Source organism: Anolis carolinensis, chromosome 5, assembly GCF_035594765.1.
Source record: "Anolis carolinensis isolate JA03-04 chromosome 5, rAnoCar3.1.pri, whole genome shotgun sequence".
Taxonomy (NCBI): domain Eukaryota; kingdom Metazoa; phylum Chordata; class Lepidosauria; order Squamata; family Dactyloidae; genus Anolis; species Anolis carolinensis.
The window spans coordinates 156238177-156257846 of record NC_085845.1 but is presented as its reverse complement, the minus strand read 5'-3'; the positions used below and the strand labels follow the sequence as shown (position 1 = coordinate 156257846).

Below are 19670 nucleotides of genomic sequence, written 5' to 3'. Positions count from 1 at the left end.
CATTCGTTTTGAAATAAGGTTGTCTTCCCACTTACAAACAGGAGTTTCTGAAGGATCAAATTTGTTCAGCAGAATTTAATTCAAAGCCTCAGCCGGCAGATTTCAGGGACTTGCTGCTATACCCTAAAGGCTTTGTAACTTTCGCCCTCATCTCTGTTTGGAGTCTGAAAAACCCAGAATGTTAAAATGTAAAGGAGCAAGCCTCTTTTCTTTGTGTCTAAACTTGCATTGATTGTCCCTTTCGTATCTACGAGGGGAGAAAATATTTCGGAAGATTTCATAACATTGTTTTAAATTAATGTTTGGGAAAAACAGTCATTGTGAAGAACAGTCTGACAGATTTTGTATCTATATGTTGGCAGGGGGTGGGGTCAACTTCCACCGTTAAAGAAAACTGGATGCCATTTATTGGGAAACATCAAAAAATTTGGACAGAAAATGCACAGCTGTTGTTTATTAACCTTTTTCAATGAACTTTTACCATGCTGCCACCAGTTATTCAAATTTACATTTTAATGCTTTTCTGCATATTATGCAGATACACAGTGCTCTGTAGTATGCAGAGCTTTGGAAATATTTTCTTACATTAAGCCTTTGGAAAAGAAAGAAAACATCCACCAAAAACAGACAAAAGAATGTAAAAGACAGACGCACAGAATAAATACCAAGCTTGTTGTCAGACAGCAACCAATTACATTCACATACTTTATAGAATGAGGAAATTTCTATATCTACTAAAATGAGACATCTACAATGACAATCACCACCATGGATTAAAAAGTATTTCTTTTTTACAATAGTAGTCCACATCTGCTTGCCTCTTTGTGACAGGCAGTCCCTAACAGATGTTCATTAGCGGTAAAATGATGAAGTAATGCAAGGAAGGAATGGAAGGGCATGGAGGGGGTGAGCAGGCTCTACACATAACTGTGTATTTAGAGAGGTGGAAAACCTATGGCCCTTCAGAAGTTGCATACCAACTTCAATCAGCATATGAGCACTCTAAATTTTAATAAACATATGCAAATCAGGGACCAGAACCTGACGTCATTATGCTATTACAAAAGAGATCCATACATTCTTGGATTGCCCTTCTGAACAGCTCTAGTCAGTAATTTGCCAGCAGCATCCTAGGCCTGAAGTTTCTAAGTCAAAATCTGAGATCTAGGAATGGCCTTGGTAATATCATTAAGTATATCCATTAATATCCACAGTGTTCACAGCCTGTCATTCAAGACACCCACACCCTCCCCACCCACATTTTCCTGTTCAGAAATTAAAACAGAAATCTTAGCTAACAGAGCTCTTTCCAGATCAAGGTTAAAACAGAGGGTTATTCCTTCTCACTTGGGGTGTTTCTTCATAAACACTATAATGCAGTTCAAAGCAGGTTCGAGGGCAGGGTGTCCACAAAATATATAACCTTAATGTACACTGTAGCATGAATTAAGACAGAAACAGTTATGTTAAATAAACTGATCAGAAAGTCCAGAATAAGCCAGATAATGCACTGCAGGCATTCCCCAAGTTGCAAGCATCCAATCTACAAACAACTCATACCTAAGAACAGGGGTGAGACAACAAGAAGTGAGAGCTGAAGCTTGATCACTAATCCTTGTTTCCACAACAAGCATTTTTTTTCAAAATCCAATTATCACAGAGATAGAAAGTGAGGTGAAATTTTCTGAACATGGGCACAGACAGCAAAGAAAAAAACCACAAAGGTGTTAACCCTTCCTTGTGCTATCCAAAGCTCTGTGTGTGTGTGTGTGTGTGTGTGTGTGGGCTGAAGGTGCACTTTAAAATGTACCTGTTTTGACTTAAATATAAATTCAACTTAAGAACAAACCTACAGAGCCTGTCTCGTTCATAACGTGCGGACTGCCTGTTTATGCCATGTAGGGAGATATCAAACAGACATGGAAATGAGCATCAGCACATCTCAGTGGACTGGTTAAGGAAAAAACCCTGCATTTTCTAGGGCTTTCCAGCCAAGGATATTGCTGTTCCTGAGTTCAGTTCAAATTTGCATTCAGTAAATATTGTGGCCACTGTCCCAGCCTCATGCCAGTTCCTGGGGTGTTTCTGTAGGTGCTGCACAGTGAAACCAGTTTGCTTTAATCCACTTCCAAAATGGATTATAGTTTCTATGTAAAACTACCCCCAGTTAGAGAGGCATGATAAACCACTTATAGCCCCATCATATGGGGCTAGATTCAGCAGCAAACGCTGACCTAGCCCTGGTCACCCATTGAGCCGGCTGACTCTAATTACATGCTTTCATGCCAGCTCCATGGGTGAAGGAGGGTGGAACCAGCATATCACCGCCACAGCCATGGCAACACGGGACACTTCCCATGTTGCCATTCTTTCAATGGGGGAAGCTGCACACACCACACTTTCTCCTGTGTAAAGAACTGCTGGAGGAGCCTGGCAAAGCAGGGTGTGTGGCAGCATCTTCCCAATGCCCAGTGGTGAACTGGAGTGTCGCTGCAAGCCGCTGCCAAAGGTATGACGAGGTGGTTAATCTGGTCTACTTGATTCAAACCAAAAGGTAGATACAAAGCAGAGTAGGGGTTTAATCCTGGCACCACAACTTGTGGAAGGAAGGGAAGGAAAAGAGGGAAGACGAGAAGTAAAATAGATAGCTACTCTAGAACATGTTTTAACTCAGCTGGAGATTTAAACACAGCCATTTCCTTTTGCCCAGAACTGAGCCCATCAAAATGGGAGAATTTGCACCTAGTACCTCAGCTGGAGATGATCCATAAAAAACAGAGACTCAGGGCCAGGTCACACCAGTCCTAGACAGAAGGTGAGGAGGAATGATAGGAGCTACAAGTCCAGTTACATATGGCAAATAGCACAATCTACAATTCTTAGAATGTGTGAGTAGGGAAACAATCTGACATGTAAATAGACAAATGGTTCATACTACTAAAAAAACAATTTCAACTGCTTTGCTTCTTAATATCCTTAATATTTTCTATCTTACTATTCTAGTTCCCAGTGTTTTTATTTCACAAATATTGGTTTACAGAGAACTGAGCTAATGAAGCCAAAATACTGAAGAATCTAGCTGTCTAGTGACTGTAGGAAAAGGAGATCTCACCTCTGTAGCTCAGGGTTGGAAAAAGCCAAAATCTGTACTTTGAACGCCTGTTTGTTTTCAAATGTTTGTTGAAAACTAACTAACTGGTTAGTTGTCAACATATCCATGTATATTTTGAACAGGGCAGCAAGATAGTGCCAAGTTTGCAACAAAAACACAAACATAAAAGGAAGACATAAAACATAAAAGATGCTATATACATCTGTATTATTATTATTATCATTATCATTATCATTATCATTATTATATTTATTAATATCCCACTTTATCTCTCCTGAAGGAGACTCAAAGAAGCTTAAGTTACGTTATAGGATAATGTACTTTGATTATGTCATATTCATCCATGTTTTATGTACAGAATGCATATTGTTCACTAGTAAACTTATTTTAAATTCAAAATATGTGCAGATTCTTCTATTTCCTATGGTTCTTCTCAGTAGCAGGAGGCAAATGATTAAGAGGACAACAAGAAGTCACTACTACTTTTGTCAGCCACATTCCTGTGTCCCTGTAATACAAGATGATAATATCTTGAATCCATTGCTGGCGTGTCTGGCTGGAATTCAGTTAGAGATAATAATGTTCTCTTCCAGAGTTGCCTACCTAAGCTTCTTGGGGCAGAGGAGTGATTCAAAAATATAAGCAACAGTACTCATATTAATATGAAAAAAATTACTTCTATGTTAAACTAGTTTGGATCTCAGGCACAAATAGCAAACTGAAAACAACAACTACCTACAACCACTAGTCTGTACAAAAGATGGTGATGTGGCTAAAACACTGCCAACACACACATATATTTCTGTGGTAATCCATTATTTTCAGACTGGCCAAGGCTTCTGGCTCCATAGCTAAGGAAACAAGGGGCAATAGAAATAGAAATCTGCTCTGTCTAACTGGCTTAAACTTTTTTCTGGACAGATTTTCCAGGTATGGACTCCATTAGGATAAATCTTGGTAGAATTATCTTCATTTACATGGAAATGTTGAGGCCCTCTATTATCACAATTAGATGCAAACTATGGTCAGACACTGGTATTGTGAGATAAGTATGCACAGTATAAACTAAACAGTTTAGGAAAACAAATATTTTACATATAAACAATTAGGAGCTTTGTATGGTAACAAAAAAATCTGATATTATAAATATGTTGAAACTTGTAATTTTTGGCTGACTGGTCTATTGAGGGTGACGTCCCAGTTGGACCCTTTCTCCAGATTTTTAAATAAAAGTTGACTGTATGAATTCCTACTCCAGTGTAATTTTTACTTGTGTTAATACGAGCAAGCCAAGCTGCCTATTTTTAGCAGTAACAATGGCATTATTGGCTTTTTTTAACTTACTGGATATGATGAGATCCTTCATATACTAGCCTGTGCTGACAATGCCTGGCAATGGTTTCCAGAAAAGGACTTTTGGAAAAGCCATTCTGGATGCACAATGAAACACTTTGTAAGCAAACATACTGTTCACACTGTAACAAATCAGCTATTTATGAGAAGTTGCCAAGACATCTAAATTTCAAAGTCAGATTAAACTTGTTGAAATGATACACATTCGCACAGTTGGTGAGGAGTTCCACACTTTTATAAAGAGGGTCTAGCTATTTTGAGCAAATTCAAAAGCTCTTAATAGCACCAAACAGGCAAGTAAATGTACTCTAAATGGGAGACATAAAATAGAATTTGTTTAATATGGAAATTGATTGGAATTGGGAATATCAAAAAAGATTCAAAATAGGTTCAAAAAGAGGTAACATGTTTCATACAATTAACTTATGATGTTTTTAGTGAGATGGCTCTCTAGTCATTTGTGACAGGAAAATTAAGCCCTATATCTTTCATCTAATTTAAAGAAAAATACAACACATGCATTGCTGTTATCATGTCTGTTACTAGCCAACCTGGTAAAAGCAATAACCAGATTGTGCTTTTATCTCTGAAGATAAAGCAAGAAAGTCGATGTTTACAAGCAGGGGGAAAAATACTTTACACATATAATGCATTGGGAAGGAAAACCAAGACAGAAAAGAATATTATAGCGGCTTGGACTAATGAGGCAACACATACACTACTGCAAACCTAATAGGCAGAACTGACAAGGTTCAATTATAAGGAAGTATGCAATCTCATTACTATTACTGGTCCTCATTACCCATTGGTGCAAAGGATTAGCACAGTAGACAAAGGACAAAAGGTAGGTATAACAAAGAACACAATTTCTCAGTCCATTAATACTAGAAAAATTGTCTCTCATGGTTGAGAGAAGTCCAGATTTGTGAGAGTTGCATCAGTAGTCGAGATCTTTTTTCCATGAGCAGGGAGAATTAAGACTGCTTTGTTAGAGAGAGAGACAAATCAACCTTGGTGTGACTTCTCTTTCTTTTTAATGTAATGCCCAGGTATACTTAAGACCAGTTGTGCATGTCTTTCAGGAATTAATCTACCTGGGCCCAAATTATGTGCAGGAGTTATTTCCTCAGATGACTTCCCTGGGCCTTAACAGTAGGTATTGTTCATTTGAGGCCAAAAGATTTCACAACACTCAAAAGTGAATCCTGATTTTAAAAATGATTCCAGATTCATATCTTACCTTCCCATTCATTGAAAACGTAAACACACTATGTAAATGAAACTAATTTAAAATTATTAAAACCACAGAGAAAACCAAATAGCAAGAGCAATACGAACACAATTCAGAAGGGCAACTAACCAAACCAATTGGAATTTTAAATATTAAAATGTTTTATATTTAAACATAAAGCAAGTATTGATAGAGCCGGATTGATTTTTCTGGAGGGGTTGTTATATAAACTGCTGACCTTCCACCTGGCCATGTGAAGATGCTGCCCTCCTCCCAAATATAAATAGCATGTACTATTCCAATGGGTGTCAGTCAAGGGAAGATTCGGTGGTATATATTTCTTCTTCTCCTCATATGTGCAGCCACCTTTTCATGGAAAAGAGGTACGAAAGAACAAAATCTGTAGCAATGGGACTTGTTCCTGGATCATTTGGGGAATTTGGGATTTGGGCAACACCGGTACAATGAATTGATCGCTGCAGCCAAGAATATAAATCATTGTGTTCTATCTAACTGACATGTGCTAAAAGTGCACACTTCAAGAATGGGGAAAAATTAGATAGAAACAGACACATTTAATCTGGTTCAGAGCAGATCAGTCAAGCAACCAACACCAAAGGGCACTGGCAAGGTAATTCAAAGCTAAAGCTTGTACAAGGTAAATGAATGCACAGGGAAATTTAGAAATCTACCTAATAGCTGAAGCACAATATTTGCTATGGACCGTCAGAATGTTAGTAAGAATTGGTAAAAGCCAATATGCAAAAAATATATATTCAAAGACAAAAATGCCCTTAGGAAAGATTTCTGCACAGTTGTGGAGAATAATATAACACAAACAAGACACAGCAAAATAAAGTAAGTATTGGCAAGGAGAAAATCATCTAAAATAAAGCTGAAAATGTAATACTGTGCTGTAATAAAAACACTATGTGGCAAATGACTAATTTTAAAACATTGTATTGCAGTTAACCTGGATTTTAATTCCAAAAATTCCTAGCTGACAAACCTGCTGATCACATATAGCCATATTTGCAGCATATAACACCTTATTAAGCAAAGTTAAACACCTGCATTTCTTTTTGCAAAGGTTACACACATTCATAACTAAATCATTTGCAATGCTGATATGGTCTCCTGTCTGAGATGGCGTTCAAACTGAGCTTACCGCACCTGTGCCAATGCAGAGTGACCTTGGTATCTACTGAGGTTTGGTTCCTACACCAACATCTGTGGATGCTCAAGTCTCGTAATATACAAAGGCCTAGTAAAATGGAAACCCCTAAAATAAAATGGAAAACAACTCAAACAAATGCCAGAGCGACCATGAAATGACTTGAGACTACCACAGGGAAAACCTACACATTAGTGCAGAGCACAGCACAAAGCCAAGATGTGCTTTTTGGACATTTTTCCAAATGTTTTTGAGCCATGGTTGCTTGGGTGTGTTGATGCAGAACTTGTGGGTAAAAGGTTCCTACTGTACTTCAAAAAGCCCTTTTGCAGCATTCAAACCTATCTCCTGATTGCATCAATCCCATTGCCACAAAGGTGCCCCCCAAAAAAGATCAACTCAGTGAGCTTCATGGGAAGGCCATTTCTGAATATTCAACAAGTCTTCAGTATACAATTCCATAGCTTCAGAATTTAGCAAAGATCCTGCTTTAAACAGCGAGAACAATAGTATTGGTAATGTACAACACAAAAAATTTCCAATCTTCTGCTATCCAATTTAAATTGTTTCTGATCTCGTAGAGATAGCAATCAGTGGTAGCTCTCCATCAAAACTGCAACATATTTTCAGAATGCAAGCAATAATAAACAACATTCCTTGATGGCAATGAAATGCTATGATATAAAAATGACTCTGCACCAAAAGTATAATAGGTATAAACATTAACCCTACCAAACAAATGTCTATGCCTTCATTTTCTATTTATGGCATTTCTCCCATCTTACAGTGCTCTGAAGCATCCTGTCCTCCTTGCAAGATTGTTTCTGTTTGCAGAATAGCAATTTCTCACTGCAGCCAAAAGTTTTGCAATAGGAGCCTCAGGGATTACAACTGCTTTTCAACTAGCTTAGCCTTATTTAGTTTCCGGGTTGGAAGAATACCGGTGGATTTAAAAAAATCCCTTTATGATCGGAATCAGAGATATTGTCTTCACCATGGAAATCAATAGCTTTTTCACACCTGTTGTAAATAATAGAGGTGTCTGCCTACATTTGACTCTGGATATTAAACAACCTTGCATAAGTGAGATTCTAAATCAGAAATGTAAAGTTGTACCATATGGAATTTGAAGACAAACAATATATAATTTGTGCAACTGGCCCCTTTAAGCACTACAATTAGTTTAGTTACTAAACTGTGTAAGGACCTCATCACATTGAGATCCTTCATGTGGAGGATAATGGGAGGGGATGTAGGGCAGTGGGGCAAATCTGTCGCCCAGCGCCCCGCATCACCCACACCACCTGCTTACCTATCACACCCCTGTGTTGTCCCCATAATTCTTAATCTGAACATGGGTAGTCCGTCACATTCAGGTTTTCCTCTGCAAGCATGTTTCACTGATGCAGCCAGAACGGAGCCCCACCAGAAGTAGATGTGTGTCGTGTGATGAGATCTGGTAGGCTCTGAGCTGGCTGTGTCAGTGAAGCATGGTAGGATGTGGAATTTATTTAATGTGACGAGATCCAAAGAGTTGATAAAATTTCCCACAGAATTGCAGAGAAGAACAGAAATCTTTTCCCAATAAAGGGAATACACTTAAATTTAGGAATGCGTTTACCAACACCTTTTAAATGTATATAAATAATTCTTGGCAAAGACGTTTAAAAACTGTTAATGTTTATCAAAGCAGAAAAGACAGATGGGTTTCCTAGCAGCAATATAAAGTCAAACAGGAAACTAATTCCCTCTGGGTGGATAATTCCCTAAATTATGAGAAGAGTTGATGTGTTCTTAGATACTGCTATTCATGAGGTGGTTTGGTGTGGTTTGTAACCATGCCAATTTAAAAATAATGTGATTTCAGTTTTTCAAGAAGCATCATGAAAAGCACCTTTGGTAGACAAGGTTGCAGAAAACAATTTTCTGATTTTTGTGTACCAATGAATTGTACAGTGCATTTGTTGGGCTGTGCTTTTGAAGGCACCCGGGGGATTTACTGAGAGTATTGGTTTACCTTGACCTTCACATTTATTTTCTCTGGTGCTATTTGGGTCTTGTCTTCATAGCTACCCAATGAGTTTCATAGGGTTGTCTTAGACGAGGAAACTCAGGGATGGATTGCCAGTTCCTCCTCCAAAATATAGACAGCAGTATCTGGTTGGTGGTGTCCCATCCAAGTACTAACCAGGACTAACTTCATATAGCTTTCAAGATTAGATGGGATCAGGTGCCTTGGTATTTGGGCCGAAGGAGGATGCAAGTCAAAGGAAATAAGTGGAATGGTAAAGTGTATGTTTAACCATACTTGCCTACTTCTATTCAAATACAACACCATATCACTCATGTTATTCCACCATCTCACTTCCATATGATGAAAAACCTCCATGTCAGAACTTTCCAAACTGTGTGTCACGACACCTTAGTTTATCAGCTTTAGTGTCCAGGTGTGTTGCACATACATAAGGAAAAACCTTTGAGTCTATATGAAACAAGTAATAAATCATATATTATTAAATATATAAATGAAAGGTTTACATGAGATATGTTGTGTCCCCATACATTTCTTTATTACAATTTATATGTGTGACTGTGTCTCTTTGAAGGAGCCTCTGGTGGTGTAGCAGGTAAAAACCGCTGAGCTGCTGAACTTGCTGACCAAAAGGTCAGTGGTTCAAATCCGATGGGTGAGGTGAGCATGTTTAAGAAATGTGTCACCAACATGAGATATTGGGAAAGCTATTAGATATTAGGCTGGTGAGCAGCCTGCTGCAATAAATCACTCTGACCATGAGGTCATGAGTTCGAGGCCAGCCCTTGGCGGGATGAGCACCCATCAATTAAAAAATAAAAAAAATAGCCCCGGCTCATTGCTGACCTAGCAACCCGAAAGATAGTTGCATCTATCAAGTAGGAAATAAGGTACCACTTATAAAGTGGGGAGGCAAATTTAACTAATTTATGACATTGGAATGAGGAAGTGCTATCACAGTGGATGATGAAGCAGCTGCTCCCCCCTGTGACCAGAATCAAACATCCCCTCAGGAGAAGGTTAAATTGCCTCTGCGTCTCTGTCTGTCTCTGTCTCGGTTCTATGTGTATATGGGCATTGAATGTTTGCCCTATATGTATATAATGTGATCCGCCCTGAGTCCCCTTCGGGGTGAGAAGGGAGGAATATAAATACTGTAAATAAATAAATAAATAAAGCTCTGCTCTGCATAACAATAAATGAAAACAAGTACAATTTGAGGCATGGTACAACAACATTCTTCATCACAGGGCATCTTTGTTAAGATATCAGCCTGAGATTCCATTTTCCAGGTTTGAAGAGCTTAAAGCAACATGACATCACTTTAACTCTAGTCTTAGTCAGCCAGGGTTTTTTTTTTTTTTTTTTAGTGTTTGAGTAACAAGCATGTTTATTTCCACCCCCTTCAAAAACCAACATTAACAGGCACATTTCCTTCTAATTGCATATTCTACCATAACAGGTCATGATTTGCTACATTCAGAAACAGTATCATTTACTTCTAGAAATAACATTTTTTTAAAAAATAAAGAAGAAAACTTGTGTACTGCATGAAACAATGAATAGGTCTAGCAACATGGTAACAAATGACAGCATACTAACTTGCAGTGGGAGGCTGCAGTGTCAATCCAGATCACTGGTGTGATTAACAGACAATCAATCAAGGTTCACCGATCTCATTTTAGCAATTTGCCCAAAGATATGGCAAACCGAGTAGGTACTGCATCTACCTTGAGCTTGCTGTAATTTTAAATGGCTTCACTTTTATCACAGCTCTTCATCAGAATGACGGGTGCCAGCCACTTGCCAGCTTAGAATTAATAACATACTGACATCTTCAACCCCTCTGTGTCTATGACATGAAAGAGAGGGGAAAAAACACTTTGAAGAGAAGACAGGAATAAAGCAATCCCAGAATCCACCTGACACTATGATTGCAATTCACCTGGGAGAATGTCCAACTGAGCTCAATGGGGCATTCTAAGTGCACATATACAGTATAGGATTCTTTTCTAAGATACCTAAGAAGCAACGATGTTTAAAATAATTGAATGCATAGGTACCCTGTTTCCCTGAAAATAAGAAATCCACTGAAAATAAGATCTAGTAGAGGTTTTGCTGAATTGCTAAATATAAGACCTCCCCCAAAAGTAAGACCTAGCAAAGTTTTTTGTTTGGAAGCATGCCCACCAAAAACAGAACACAGGATGCAGGATCGGTAAATGTACGTACCATAGATTGTTGTACATGCATAATGGTAGTACCAAGAAATTCTTGATAGGATTCACAGTTTGTCTGGTTATGGCAACAACTACTGTATAGTATATAATAAAAGTTCATTTTTTGTTCAACAATAAATGTGAATGCTTCTTCATGGAAAAATAAGACATTCCCTGTAAATAACACCTAGCGCATCTTTGGGAGCAAAAATTAATATAAGACACTGTCTTATTTTTGGGGAAACACGGTATGTACATTGTATACATTGTTATTGTGTGCATCCAAGTTGTTTCCAACCTATGGGAAACCTAAGGCAAACCTATCACAGGGTTTTCGTATCTAGAAGAGAGCTACCGTGTCTTCTTTTGAGGCTGAGACCGCATGACTTGCCAATACAGTATACCATAATAAGAGTATAACTCTCCCTGTCCCTGCTCCTCCAAAAATGTTGGAGATGTCTCAAAGGAGTCAGCAAAGGAGTCATGTGGAAAACACATGAATAGACAAACTTTCCAGCATTTGATTCCCACTCAAAATGATATTATATTAGTGGTTATAAGAAATCCAGGTACAGCTAATCAACTACCTTTTATTCAGACAGCAACACTTAACCTCAGAGCTTCTCTGCAGACTTGTGACCTGTGAGTGCCATTTGGAGAAAACATTGTTTCAGCCTTTGATACTAAGATAGACATATGCTAATAAATAATTCTCACACACAAATACTCCTTGTATAGAACTTCTGAATTGTGCAAAACATTCAACTGCATTTTTCTTTAGATTTTATTGCTAGTGCACCATCCCAATATTATTTTTGAATACATTGTTCAGATACAGCATTTAAACAAGGAATAATTCACATGAGTGCTATGAGACTTAAGGATCAACATACTCAATCTTAATCTTGTTTCCCTCGGTATAAAAACCTTGGGGCAGGTTCCCAGTGATGTGCTTCCATTTGCCTCCACTTCTAACGCATACAACTGAGAATAATGAAGTGTTAAAATCCACTTTGGCTGAAAGAACCTGCTTCAGTAGGTGGAGGCTAATGCTTTGATAAGGTTTCATTTGGAATGAATAATAGAGAGAAGGCAAGGAGTTCAAGGAGGTACAATGAACACCTTATTTTTGGACATACCAACAACATGTATTGGTTTTTCTCAAACCTGCAAAGACTGTCTAGCAAATGTAATTGCTTCTATTTCAAAATACACTTCCTGAGATTTTGATATGCTTTACGTTGTTTTTATGGAAAATATCTATAAACTAGTTGGAATATTTAAGTAAGCAGAAATATAGTGTGTATATGTATATAGTCAATAGCTGGATGTATCAGTTAGATAGCTGCTCTCACCACTGGAAAAACACTCTATTAAGATCTTAGCTATTAATGTAGCTGTTTGAGCACTTGACTGTGACACTGGAGACCAGGGTTCAAGGTCTTATTTGACCATGGAAACCCACTGGGTGACCTCGAGCAAGTCATATTCTCTCAGCCAAGAAAACCACAGGGTCCCCTCAAGGTCATGTAAGTCATATAAACAACTTGAAGGCACACAGCAATTACTTCTGTCATATTCCAGGAAATAGGTGGACTATCACCTATTTATTCTTTTGAATTAAACTAGCTAGCCATGTTTCTGCAAAAACTTCGCTGAATATATTCTATAATTCAAAACTCTTATCAAACAGTTGTCAAAGGCTTTCATGGCTGGGATCACAGGGTTGTTATATGTTTTCCGGGCTGTATGGCCATGTTCCAGAAGTATTCTCTCCTGACGTTTCGCCCACATCTATGGTAGGCATCCTCAGAGGTTGTGAGGTAACCTCTGAGGATGCCTGCCATAGATGTGGGTGAAACGTCAGGAAAGAATACTTCTGGAACATGGCCATACAGCCCGGAAACCATACAACAACCCTCTTATCAAACATGTGAAATCTAAGTTAAAAAAACAAAAACAAATCTGATATTAGCATTTTCCATCCCCAAATAAACTTAGTTTTATATAGTCACATTTGGCAATATTGTCTTCAGGTGGCATTTCTCTGGAAATTCTCACTAGTGCAATCTTTCTCAGGAGACAAGGAGGGAGATACTGTCATGAAATAGTTCACTATAGAAAGTCCTAATCCTTTGCCTCCAAATCTATCATAAAGAGAAAGAAAGCATTTTTAAAGGATTTTATAAAGAGGTCGATAAACATAATTGAGATAGTTCCAGATGCTGAAAAAGGGTCATCTTCCTCATGAAGAAGAGTATTGGAGACCTGTAGAGTTTGATAAACAGTTATTAGAGATTATACAGCCTATGCGAAGAGGCATTGTGACAACAAGATAGACAGACTGTGACAGTTCTTGAAAGTAGCATTATATATCTCAAAATCAGTGGATACTTAAACCAGCCTTCTCTATCTTTGTTTCCTCCAGATGTTTTGGACTATGATCTCTCATCATTACTATGTTAGGCTGCTTTCTACACTGTCATATAATCCAAATTATCAAAGCAGATAATACACATTATCTGCTTTGAACTAGATTATATGAGTCTACACTGCCATATAAACTAGTTAAAAGTAGGTAATCTGGATTTTTATATGGCAGTGCAGAAGGGGCTTTAGTTGGGATTGATGGGAACTGCAGTACAATACACATGGGGAGCACTAGGTTGGAGAAGACAACCATGAATGTTTCCTTCAAGGAACTTCCTTATTGTGGATTATTTGGATCTCAAGAAAAGTGACTTTTCAGTTGGAGTTGAATTTTTATTATCTATCTTTGGTTGCTTCCAGACAGCCATAAAATGCAGGACAGGGAACTGAATTTTAAAAATGTGATACCAGGGGGCCTTTCCACACAGCCCTATATCCCAGAATATCAAGGCAGAAAATCCCACAATACTTGTTTTGAACTGGGTTATCTGAGTCCACACTCAGATATTGTAGGATTTTCTGCCTTGATATTCTGGGATATAGGGCTGTGTAGAAGGGCCCCCCTGGTATCACATTTTAAAAACTTTTAGAAGGGCAATCTAGGCAGGGAGAGCTGAATCACAGTACCTCATCCCTCACCATCCTCTCAGCTGTCTTTTGATCCAGTTTAAGATGGAGAGTGGATGGGGGACATCCAACAGGGTTTTTAAAAATTCACTCCAGAGATGCACATATGAGATCCACACATAATGGGGTGTCTTCTCCCAAATCTTAAGTCAAGCCCTCTTTAAGACTACAAAGCATAAAAGGCAGAATTTGTATTTCCTTTTCCCTTCCGCTTGCCTGTGTCTCCGTTTAACAGCTGATCAACTGATCAGCTGTTTCAGGCTTCACACACATGTGCTCGGGAGGAGTCCAGATAGCTTGAAGGGAAGGAAAGCACATGTTTTCCATGTCTGCAGTGATACACAGGTATGGAAAGGTGCACTTTTTACAGGAGGAATCGGGTTTAAAGGACACTTTTTTAATATGTGTTTTTCAACCCTTAATTCAATTTCTCCTGATTCCTCCCATATTTTGGCTACATGTTGTTTAGCACCCCCCCCAACCCAATTTAACCTATGTTTTAATGCATGTGTAAAAGGGCCCTTTGTTTTCCTAGTCCTCCCATGGCCAATAAGGGGAAACTGAAATTCATCAAAACCATTTGACTGACAACATCTCAGACAGAATGTAAGCCTCTAACATCATCATTTTTCTCCTGTAGAATTTTTATCATCTTTGCCTGATTAAAAAAAAACTAGTAAAGGTTTAAAAGATTAGGGTTGTTGTATGTTTTCCGGGCTGTATGGCTATGTTCTAGAAGTATTCTCTCCTGACATTTCGCCCACATCTGTGGCAGGCATCCTCAGAGGTTGTGAGGTATGGAGAAACTTCAACAGAAAGGAAGAAATCATGAAAATGAACAAAATCTGGCTACCAGTATTAAAAAACTCAAAAATCAGAACAGTAAATAAAGACATGGGAACCAAGGGCAGCTAACGACGCTAAACAAAGGATGCCCCCAGGCAGGAAGCCAGGAGATGAAGCTATTCAATGCTAATTGAGGTGATTAACTACAACATTAACACTGGACTCCAACTGACAAAGAGTTCTTCTCTCACCCTGGACTTTCCACAGATATATATAAACCTTCCTTGCTTAGTTTCTCCATACCTCACAACCTCTGAGGATGCCTGCCATAGATGTAGGCTAAACGTCAGGAGAGAATACTTCTAGAACATGGCCATACAGCTCGGAAAATACATAATAACCCTATGATCCCAGCTATGAAAGCCTTCGACAACACGTTTGAAAGATAATAATGCATTTGATGGTTTGGAGTCCCCTCTCCTTTGTGGAGTTTGTTGTATCTTGACACTCAGTAACTCTTTCTCAACAAATTTTGACAGTTGTGTCCTGAAGCACAGCCATGCTTTAGATCCTATGGTCACTAAGGCCCTTTCTACACTGTCCTTATATCTCAGGATCTGATCCCAGGTTATCTGCTTTGAACTGGATTATATGAGCCTCTACTGCCATATAATCTGGGATACACAGATAATCTGGGATCAAATCATCAGATATAAGGACAATGTAGAAGGACCCTAAGGCCCATTCTACACTGCTATATAAAATCCAAATTATCTGCTTTGAATTGAATTATATGGCAGTGGAGACTCATATAATCCAGTTCAAAGCAGATAATCTGCATTATCCACTTTGAAATCTACATTGCATCTATGTATCCATATTGTATCTACATTGTATGGCAGTGTAGAAGGAGCCTAAGAGGCACATGTAATTTAAAAAAGAGTTTTGGAAGATGGTAATCTCTTCATCTGCTGCAACACAGTAGCATTCCCAGTCTTAGTTTAATCAAAAAAAGGCCTGACTACACCTGTTATTGTTTAAACTCCTAATTTACTTACTGCACAATTTAATGGGGGCGACTGCTGAGACACATCACGATAAATACAGGAAAACAAACAGTTTTATGAGAGAACAAGAAGAGGAAGGGCAAGTGGCCCACGGCATTTCCTACTCTCACAAATCATTCTTATTCCTTCCAAGTATCTAAATGTAGAAGAGTTCAGCTCTAGTTCATATTAAATACAGTCTTCTAAAAAGGATAGTGCAAGCAGATGTAAATAGCCCTAATCCAGCTGGACTGGCCCTTGCTCTTGTAGGGCCATTGGAATCAAATGCTCTGTGGAAAGGGTTCCTGAAAAGAGAGGCAGGCAGGCTGATCCCCATATGCTGCCTTTCCAATAGACAGCCCCTCCTTTCCCCCCAGAGACCGTTTCTTTTCTCAGCTTCCCTGTCCATATTACAGATCCTTATAAATTATTTTAAACATAGTTTATAGTCATGTTATTAATGTATTTGTTTTTTATCTTACTTGTAATATACCTTAGAGAGAGATTTATTCTGTAAGGTAAGTGTAACAAAAAACATGTAGCCTTTTAATGAAGTAGAAATATCAAAGGGGGAAATCTGAATATTGTCACTGGGGATTATGTCAATAGCACTAGGAAAATGTTCCCGCATTTCCTGCAAATAGAAACACTGCCAAAGTGCCATACTAAGTTTGTGAATGGTGACTGAAAGAGCAACAGAAGCAATATGGAAGGAGTTTTGGATGTAGGTGTGGCCTAATTCATTTTAAAATCCAAGATAACAACTTTGATTCTATAGGGATAACTTTGTATTGAGAGCATCATAAGGCCGATTTGTGTTCATGAGTTAAGAAATCAAATCTTTGGCATTAGTAAATATGTACAGTATACAATCTATATATAAAAGGATAAAAAAAAATCGGCCTAGGACAAAACAACAAAACTACACATCCCAGAAACACTAAACTTGGCAACACAACCCCTCATCCATGCCTCTACGTTCATACAACAAAAAGAAAAGAAAAATAAAGTCCTAATTAGAGGGAAAGGAATAATTGTTTTTTATCCAATTGCTGCCAGTTAGAACTCTGCCCACTTGGTCTCCTAGCAACCTACTCAGCCCAGGGGACAGGCACAGTTAGGCCTCAGGCCTCTTCCCCATTGCCTATAAAATACAGATTATCTGATTTTCACTGGATTACATGGCAGTGTAGACTCAAGGCCCTTCCACACAGCTATATTACCCATTTATAATCTTATATTATCTGCTTTGAAGATGGATTATCTTGAGTCCACACTGCCAAATAATTCACTTCAGTGTGCATTTTATACAGCTGTGTAGAAAGGGCCTCATATAATCCAGTTCTAAGCAGATAATATAAGATTATAAATATACAGTAGAGTCTCACTTATCCAACATAAACAGGCTGGCAGAAGCTTGGATAAGTTGGATAATAAGAAGGGATTCAGGAAAAGCCGATTAAACATCAAATTAGGTAATGATTATACAAATTAAGCACCAAACATCATGTTATACAACAAATTTGACAGAAAAAGTAGTTCAATGCTCAGTAATGCTACCCTGTTTCCCCGAAAATAAGACAGGGTCTTATATTAATTTTTGCTCCCAAAGATGCACTAGGTCTTATTTTCAGGGGATGTCTTATTTTTCCATGAAGAAGAGCTCACATTTATTGTTGAACAACAAAATGAACATTTATTATATACTGTAAAGTAGTTGTCATCACAAACCAGCATAACAGACAAATTATGAATCCTATCAAGAATTTCTTGTTACTACCATTATTTACATGTACAGCAATCTATGGTACCTCTTGCAATTTAGGTTTCACAAGGTTTCCACGCTGATTTCTCTCTATTCTAGTTTCAATGTAATCATGAATGATGAATAATATAATATACTATAATAATAATATGATAATATAATAATAATATAATGATATACAATATATTAATGAGATAATATAATATAGGATATAATAATAACAGAAAATGATAATAATATGGTATTAATAGGATAATATAATAATGGGATATAATAACAGAATAGCATAATAATATAATAATAATAGGATAATATAATAGAATAATAGAATGGAATAGAATGATATAAAATATATTAATAGGATAATATAAAATGGAATATAATAATAATAACAGAATATGCTAATAATAACAACATAATAATATGATAATATAATAGAATAATAGTATAGAATATAATGATATAAAATATATTAATAGGGTAATATAAAATGGAATTTAATAATAACAGAATAATAATATAATAATATGAAAATATAATAGAATAATAATATAATGATATAATAATAATAGAAAAATATAATATAATGATTTAAAATATATTAATAGGATAATATAATAATGGGATATAATAATAGTAACAGAATATGATGATAATAATATGGCAATAGAATAATAGTATAAAATAATCAGTTTCATGGCATAGGATAGGAAGATGAGAGGAGAATCCCAATGCGTCCTGTACCTTTAAGGAGCCTTGGGGATGAGTGGAAAGCCCTGGAAAGCCCTCTTCCCTCCCACCCTCCCTTGCCCGGGCTCCAGGAGCCAATCAGAAGCCTCTGGGAAGCAAGGCAGCATGGCCAGGAGGGAGACGGAAGGAAGGAAGGAAGAAACGGCAGCAGCCACGGAAGGTTCTTCAAGCCTCGGCTGGGGGACAGGCAAGGCAAGGCAGGGAGGGAGGGAGGGAGGCACAGAAAGCAAGCACTTTCCCTCCCTCCCTCCGGTGTATGAATGAGTGCTGCTTCTGCCCTGCAGCCATGCTTCCCAATGGAACTCTGCTGCAGCCTTAGTTGCTAGGTCTTACTTTCAGGGGAGGCCTTATATTTGGCAATCCCCCCAAAACCCTGCTAGGTCTTATTCTTTGGGGAGGTCTTATTTTCGGGGAAACACGGTATGTTGTAATTACTGTATTTACAAATTTAGCACCAGAATATCACAATGAATTTAAAACACTGACTACAAAAACATTGACTACTAAAAGGCAGACTGCGTTGGATAATCCAGAACACAGTATAAGTGAATGTTGGATAAGTGAGATTATACTGTAATATGAAATAATTACTGTGGTAATCCAGTCCAACCCAATTCTGCCATGGAGGACACAATCCAGGTACTCCCAACAGATGGCCACCCAGCCCCTCAATACGAATACTAATAATAATCATAACAACAACAACAACAACAACATCATACAATCCTAAGGTTTGGAGTGACCCCTAAGGATCATCCAGATCAACTTCCTTCTACCATGCAGGAGGACACAATCCAAACACTCCTGACAGATGGCTATCCAGCCTCTACATAATAATGATGAAGAAGAGGATGATAATAATAATAATAATAATAATAATAATAATAATAATAATAATAATAGCATAGAATCCAAGAGTTTGGAGAGACCCCTAAGGGCCATCCAGCCCAACCCTTTCTACTATGCAGCAGGACACAATCCAAGCATTCACAACACATGGACAACGTATAAATACTATACAATACTACACAGAGACATAGACCCCCTCTCCCCTCACCACTTTCACAGTACACAAACAACCAAATGCATACTAAACATAAAGACAACCATAGAACAGACATTCAATACCACCACTACCTCAACAA

At 37.9% G+C, this 19670-nt stretch overlaps 1 protein-coding gene across 4 annotated transcripts in view; it reads right to left on the bottom strand.

The window, feature by feature from the left end:
* The window catches only part of nav3 (neuron navigator 3), a 587869-nt gene that overhangs the window by 523875 nt on the left and 44324 nt on the right, over window positions 1-19670 (bottom strand). The window lies entirely within an intron of this gene.